This window comes from Mytilus californianus, unplaced genomic scaffold (assembly GCF_021869535.1).
Source record: "Mytilus californianus isolate M0D057914Y unplaced genomic scaffold, xbMytCali1.0.p SCAF_2, whole genome shotgun sequence".
Taxonomy (NCBI): Eukaryota; Metazoa; Mollusca; class Bivalvia; order Mytilida; family Mytilidae; genus Mytilus; species Mytilus californianus.
This window is the reverse complement of record NW_026262668.1, coordinates 102294563-102302530: the sequence shown is the minus strand read 5'-3', so window position 1 is coordinate 102302530 and position 7968 is coordinate 102294563.

The following is a 7968-nucleotide window of genomic DNA, read 5'->3' as shown; positions in this document are numbered from 1 at the left end:
ATGAAAAATGACTGGAGAAATTCAAATGAAAGTTTATAGATTTTATGAGTCTTTACATAAATAATTAAAACGACTTGCTTCTAATTTGAGGCTAGAGCTTCTTGAAAATTATACACGGCGTGTTTCTTGCATAACAAAGAGAAAGAAAATACAAGAAATTTAGTATAAAAAGAAGTGCATACTCTATGCTTTTACCAACAAAATTATCAATAAAAACAATAGTATACTTGTAAAATATGTAACTACGTTTTGAAAACCAAGACCACAGTAAACAAACATCACTTCCAAAAAAGGATTAGTTATTTCACAACGCAGCATTCATAAATATAGAAATGTGTCTATCTGGTTACTAAAAACATGTAACAAAAATACTGAACTACAAGGCAAATTCAAAAAGGGAAGTCCATAAAAATCTGACAAATTTAAACGCTATCAATCAACGGAACAAGTGAAAAACAACTGCTATTTTAATGTCTTGGTACAGGCATGGTGGGTTAAATCTGGTTTTATAGCTAGCTAAACCTCCCAATTGTATGACAGTTGTTTATAGTTCCGTTATATTGACAAACGTGGGTAAGCAACCCAAACAGACATAATAGGTTAATGTGACAATAATTGGGATCAAGCAGTCAAAGCTGTATAAGGATACATCACAGACATACAACACAACTGACTAAAAAATCAAACAAACATACAACTTAATCTAACAAAGACACCAACAAAAAAGGTGTAGTAAAATTAATTCTTCAAATAGTATTTAATTAATATTATTTAAACGTACAGGAATTATTTGAATTTGTTTAAAGGTTAAAACAGCTTTAACTTCGCAATTTATGCCACGGCATTGTCAGTTTGTTTTCAACTTATGAGTTTAAATATTCCTTTGGTATCTTTCGCCTCTCTTTTAGCACACACCAAATGTCAAACTGCTATCGGTAACAGGATAGACAATACAAGTAATAAGATAGAACTACGTTCATGTAACCAACAACAAAATGTCAAAAGTAAAAGGATTTTCTTTTTATCTAAGCAAGGGAAACTTGAAGATTCAATTCTGAGCATTTGTTTTTGAACAGATGGGCAAAGCAACATTCGTATGCACCCAATTTTTTTTCAAGCAGTGACAGGTAAAGCATAATGAAGATTGTTTCTGATGACAGGCATTAGCCAAGACTTCTCTTTCTGTTCAGTTTTCTCAAATATGCATGGTTCATTCAGAAAAATCTACTTTGGACAATCCTTAGTACCACTATCCCATCATGGACATTTTAAGTATAATCTGATTAATTTTCAACAGTGAATGTTTAGTGTGATTTAATAACTATACCATTTACTACAAAAGTTTACTCAATTACAAGATGAGTACACATTCATATTCAAGAATGCTGTAAATTGTTACTTGAATAATTTTCAAAAATTTTGCAAGTAACTTGACATTGAAATGTCAAAGTAAATTCAAACCCTTTGAACTCAAGAAATCAGTTAGCCAGGTGCAAATATACTGAACAGGATTACAACAAAGACAGATTAGAAAGCAGTCTCCTACATGTACGCATTCTAACGAAATTGTTAAAGTTTAAAAAGATATAGCAAAATGGAGTTTATAGATAGCTATCTGATGAAATGATGAAGTCCAATAAATTCGAAAGATTTCTAGACGCATATCCATGATTCTGAAAAGGGGTGGGGGCAAACTAGGCAACTTTTGGAGTAGATCATGTTAAAAGCCTTTGCATTAACCATATGTGTAGCTCCATGAGGGGTGGGCCCCCTGCCCCCTTAAATCTGCCTCTGGTTTCCCTTATTTTTTCAAATTTTGGCGGCTGTAAACGACTGGGAAACCTTTCCAACTTATCTGACTTCATCATTTCATGCATTGCATTTGGAGTTATACAGCGTGTGTCCGTCTTCAGTAATGGACTATGTGAAATTAAAACTACCAAGGAATGAAAATAAAAAAAAATCTTAATAGCTGAGTGATTGACTTTCGATCTTTCCTGTCTTGTGAAAAATAAGAATAGAGGGGCATCATATGTAAAATACTGTTATTGTTTTATTGTAATGATAAGAGAAAGAACACAACAAAAAAGTGAAGACGTGTTAAAATATTTAGAGAAAGGGGGATCCATTCCCGAAGCGCCTGTGAACGATTGATAACAAGGTCATTTTAGGGGAAATAACTCCTATAAAGTCGACCAATGATTTTGGCATTATTGACTTTTTTGTAGATCTTGTCTTGCTGATCAATTTTGTTATTTAAAGTTTCTATCAATCTGTTCTGGTTTTCAAGATAATCGACAAAAACGCAAAAACTTTGTAAAAATCGCCTAAAACGGCAATAACTCCAATCAGGACTTGTCAGACGATTTCAGCCATTATTGACTTATTTGTAGATCATGTCATGTTGATCATTTTTGTTATTTAAAGGTTTCTCTCTGTCTAATATATTTTTCAATATAGAGGTGAAAATCGTCCTATAAAAAGTTGTCTGACAGTTTTGATGTGACTGGACAGCATTCTGATCATTTCTGTCCCCGTCAGATTTTCTCTTATCTACGAGAGTTTTGTGAGCATTTTCCCCTATGTTGTTCTAATTTAACCAATGTCAGTCATGTATGGTTGGAATGCAGGACTATCGCACACAATTTTTAAACTATATAAACCAATGAGGATTGTCCAACTTTGGTTCCAATTGACCCTATAGTTTTAAAGGAAAACATTTTTTAAAAGTTAACAGAGGACTGAAGACGGAAGCCAAGTGATGATGGTTCTGATTGTCTCACTAGACCCTTCAATCCAAGATCCACAAAAAAGAGATTTTAGTAATGAACTATATTCAATCTCATTAAAACCAGCAGTTAGTTTTCGATACGAAAATCATACAATACTCTTCACCATAAGAGGGAGCGTAGCATATCACAACATCTGATTTTAATTATATCGGAGTTATAATCTAGTCTAATGTTGCCATTGTTGAAGATGCACATGGATCCAGGTGGGCGACTCAGGCTCTTTGGGTCCCCTAGTTAAGTTCATTTCTGATCCTACCACCTGTTTTATTTTAATAGAAAAACAAAGGATATGGGGAATCCATCCATGACATTAAATCAGTACATGCACAGCAAAAAACACACAACTTGAACGCAAAGGAACAGCGCTTTTATTGCGGTTCTTCATCTCAAAGTCACAGTTAGGCATTCAACACAGAGCAAAAAACTTTCACCTCACTGCAAGTTTAAGACGGCTCTGTTTGAGCGGAATTCTTTGCAAAATGATTTGGATAGACTTTGTATTAAGATGTAACACTACCAAATCGGGCAAGGTAGAAAAAGAACATATTGGAAAGTAGTACATATTTAAAACAAAATGGTTCCTACGCATAGGTGCAAATATCAAACTAAGTAAAATATAAATTTGTAATTAAGTATCAAATGAAAGGTGAAGGACAGGTGATCCTTGTAGAACACATATTGACTAATACAATCAAAGCACTGTAAGCGCTGTAGGCAGTTAACCAAAAACCAAGGCAAACGTAATTATGAAAACTGTTGCAGTGTTGCTTCAATTTTTTTTTAAGATTTGAAAGAACAAACATTAAACATTCGTATATTGTACATTTATGTTCATTAAATGAATTGATTATTAAGGCAAATTAATTAATATTTCATCAAGGTTTTCAAAAGCAACTCATATATCAATTTAAATGACCCCCATCTTCACCCCCAAGTGCATGATGTTACTCCATACCAAGTTTGGAATAAAATGACAGGTGATTATAAAACAGTTGGTCAAACATTCTCGGGCTTTACACTGCTTGAAATATTGATATGTTTTCTTTAAAATGAGCCATAAATGAAAATTATTATAGGCCCAGAAATAATTTAATAAATAATTAAAGTAAATTCAGTTAACCTAGACTCATTTTTTGCATCAATAACATTTTATAATAAACAAGAAATAATTGTAACAGGATGCCGTTACGAAGTCTCCCAAACAAAGCCCCCATAATTCGTCATTCCCATGGTCTCCTGACATTGGGCAAAGTCCAGTTCATATTGGTTTGGTCTAGTAAAGTGATATGCATATGTGACACCTAGGAGATTGACCCTGTATGTCATTCAAATCTTTTTGAAATGATGAACAGGAATAAATATGGTTTAGGTGTGGGTATCTCGACCGTTTACAAGTTCTCAAACATGAGGGAGTGGGGTGACCGCAGGGACTCCCCCTATATTTCATTTGATGTGTTATATTGTCCCATACATGAATACATATGGTTTGGGGCAGGGGATCTCGACCATTTCCAAGTTCTCAAACAGGAGGGGTGGGGTGACCCCAGGGACTCCCCAAATATTTCGTTTGATTTGTTATATTGTCCCATACATGAATATATATGGTTTAGGGGTGTGGATCTTGACTGTTTACAAGTTCTCAAACAGGAGGGGATGGGGTGTCCCCAGGGACTCCCTCTATATTTCATTTGATTTATTTCATTGTCCCATACATGAATGTATATGGTTTAGGGGTGGGGATCTCAACCATTTCCAAGTTCTCAAACAGGAGGGGTTGGGGTGACCCCTATATTTCATTTGATTTGTTTTATTGTCCCATACATGAATATATATGGTTTAGGGGTGGGGGTCTCGACCATTTCCAAGTTCTCAAACAGGAGGGGGTGGGACGACACCGGGGACTCCCCCAAATTATTTTCATTTGATTTCTTTTATTGTCCAATACAAGTATATATATGGTTTAGGGGTGGGGATCTTGACCTTTTACAAGTTCTCAAACAAGAGAGGTGGGGTGTCCCCATGGACTCCCCCTATATTTCATTTGATTTGTTTTATTGTCCCATACATGAATATATATGGTTTAGGGTTGGGATCTCGACCATTTCCAAGTTCTCAAACAGGAGGGGGTGGGCTGACCCCAGGGACTCCCCATATATTTCATTTGATTTGTTATATTGTCCCATACATGAATAATATATATGGTTTAGGGGTGAGGATCTTGACTCTTTACAAGTTCTCAAACAGGAGGGGATGGGGTGTCCCCAGGGACTCCCTCTATATTTCATTTGATTTGTTTCATTGTCCCATACATGAATGTATATGGTTTAGGGGTGGGGATCTCAACCATTTCCAAGTTCTCAAACAGGAGGGGTTGGGGTGACCCCTATATTTCATTTGATTTGTTTTATTGTCCCATACATGAATATATATGGTTTAGGGGTGGGGATCTCGACCATTTCCAAGTTCTAAAACAGGAGGGGGTGGGACGACACCGGGGACTCCCCCAAATTATTTCCATTTGATTTCTTGTATTGTCCCATACAAGTATATATATGGTTTAGGGGTTGGGATCGCGACGGTTTACAAGATAAAAGTACATTTTCAAATTGAAGGGGGTTGGGATGACCCCCAGGGACTCACCCTATATATGGTTGATTTTTTTTATTGTCTTGTTCTCATTACTGAAGACTGCATGTGTCTATCACTTACTGTTTTCGAGAAATAGTCATTTGAAAATTTAAAAAAATAAAATCCCATAGGGTTGTAAATTAAACCCCTCACTTCTTCAGGCCCCTCCAAATACCCCTAAATAGACCCCAATGCACAAAAAAAGATTAATGGCTCCGCTAGACATGTTAGTCTAATATTTTATGAAACCCTAAGTAAATCTGACAAACGGTCAAAGTTGTCTTCTTAGACGATTTGAGTGGATTCGGTCCGACTTGTCTCGGGGACGAGTTGTCCACATTACTTAAAACATCCCATCAACGTCGATTTCCGCGTTTCAAGACCTGGTTTCATTCATAAAATAACGACAACCTTATTTGGCAAGATAAGTTAAAAATTACCGCCCACTTATATAACTTTATTTCCTCTATCATAGAGATTTGTTGTACATGAACAATATTCCTGCGCATTTTGCCATTTGGGAAATATAATCGACTTGTAATTACCGATTTTCGGCGATGAAATATTTCATACAATTGTTCTTTGACATCGTAGCCAAAAGCACAGGGGATAATAAACTACGTTCAGATTTCTATTGAGCACTACTTCCTATGTGCAACTTCAAGAGTTTTGGGTAGTTCGACGATCATTTAAGGTTTTTCTGGTCATATTTTTTGTATTCCAGAAATAAAAGTATTAAAAAATGTCCAATTAGTTATAAATAACATAATAGCTAGCTAGATAATAACAATGGCACGTATTTCAGCATTTATTGGGTAGAACACAAATCTAGGGTGCTCGCATAAGGCAGCTTAACTGCCTAAAAATGTATGAATGAATTCTAAAATTTCAGGGCATATATTGCCTGTTTCTTCTCAGATATGAAGTACCTTGTTTGGTGTATCCAAAGTTCCGGTAACCAGTATGGTCTGATGTGAAAATAACAGTATATTGATTTTGTCAACCATAAAAGTTTAAAAAGTCAAAAATTTAACGTGGATAGGAATGGGGGCCAAGATTAGGTGGTGTGTGTCTTTTTAAAAATTTAACAACACAAACTGACCTAAAATTGAAAGAATGATGTGGCACACATAAGAGAAGTTAACACCATAACTTTAGAAATACAGAAGAGTAAACACCTTAAGCACAGGAAACTTTCTACGGCCTCCACACATCAAGAGAGACAAACTCTGTTAATATAATAGAAATAAACTTGCAGTGAGGTGAAAGTTTTTTGCTCTGTGTTGAATGCCTAAAAAAAACCAAAGGATATGTGGTATCCATCCATGTTAGCTTGTTCTCATTGTGGCTCCAAATTGTATTAAAGTTCTATAACATTTTTAAGTGTGTAACTCATGTTTAAAAACAGACTGTTGCATATTTATACTAGTCCCAGATATTGCTGATTTTAATCTTTGGTTTAAATTTTATTCAACTCTGATTTTCAATATTATGCAAGGTGTGCTTAAAATTATGATTTTCAATATTATTTACATTTTCCAAGAGCTCAAAAATAATCAATTGGCCCTTCCTAGATATTGCTGAAATTGACATTAAAAGTAAAGTTCAATTAAAACAATGAAAATTGTAGGCTTGAGGATGTTTACAATGTTGGATGGACAAAAATCAGTATCTTTATATCCCCCTTTGTTTAGCGGCAAACACTATAAATCTGCCAGTCTTCCTTCAAACTAATCAAAGCACTGTAAGCGCTGCAGGCAGTTAACCAAAAACCAAGGCAAACGTAATTATGAAAACTGTGGCAGTGTTGCTTCAAATTTTTTTTTCAGATTTGAAAGAACAAACATTAACCATTCGTATATTGTACATTTATGTTTATTTAATGAATTGATTATTAAGGCAAATTAATTAATATTTTATCAAGGTTTTCTAAAGCAACGCATATATCAATGTATATTTTTAATGGTGAGTCTGCAGTGGTACAAGTTCGCAATGATTGCAGGTGTTCTAGTTGGTAGTTAACGTTGGTACCAGTTGACTTTTAGTGGTACAAGTTGACGTAATTGTATGAATGGACTTGCTTCCCTGGAAGGAACACTGTGTTTGGGTTCTACAGTACAAAAGTTATGAGACACAAATCAGACAAATGTTTACTACTACAGGGATCAAAGGTGAGGTCTGACTGCCCTGACCATAGTAAATGTAAATGACCCCCACCTTCACCCCAAGTCCGTGATATCACTCCATACCAAGTTTGGAATAAAATGACAGGTGATTATAAAAGAGGGACGAAAGATACCAGAGGGACAGTCAAACTCATAGATCGAAAACAAACTGACAACGCCATGGCCAAAAATAAAAAGACAAACAGACAAATAATAGTACAGATGACACAACATAGAAAACTGAAGACTAAGCAACACGAACCCCACCAAAAACTGGGGGTGATCTCAGGTTCTCCGGTCAAATAAAACAATTGGTCAAACATTCTTGGGCTTTACACTGCTTGAAAGATTTATATGTTATCTTTAAAATGAGCCATAAATGA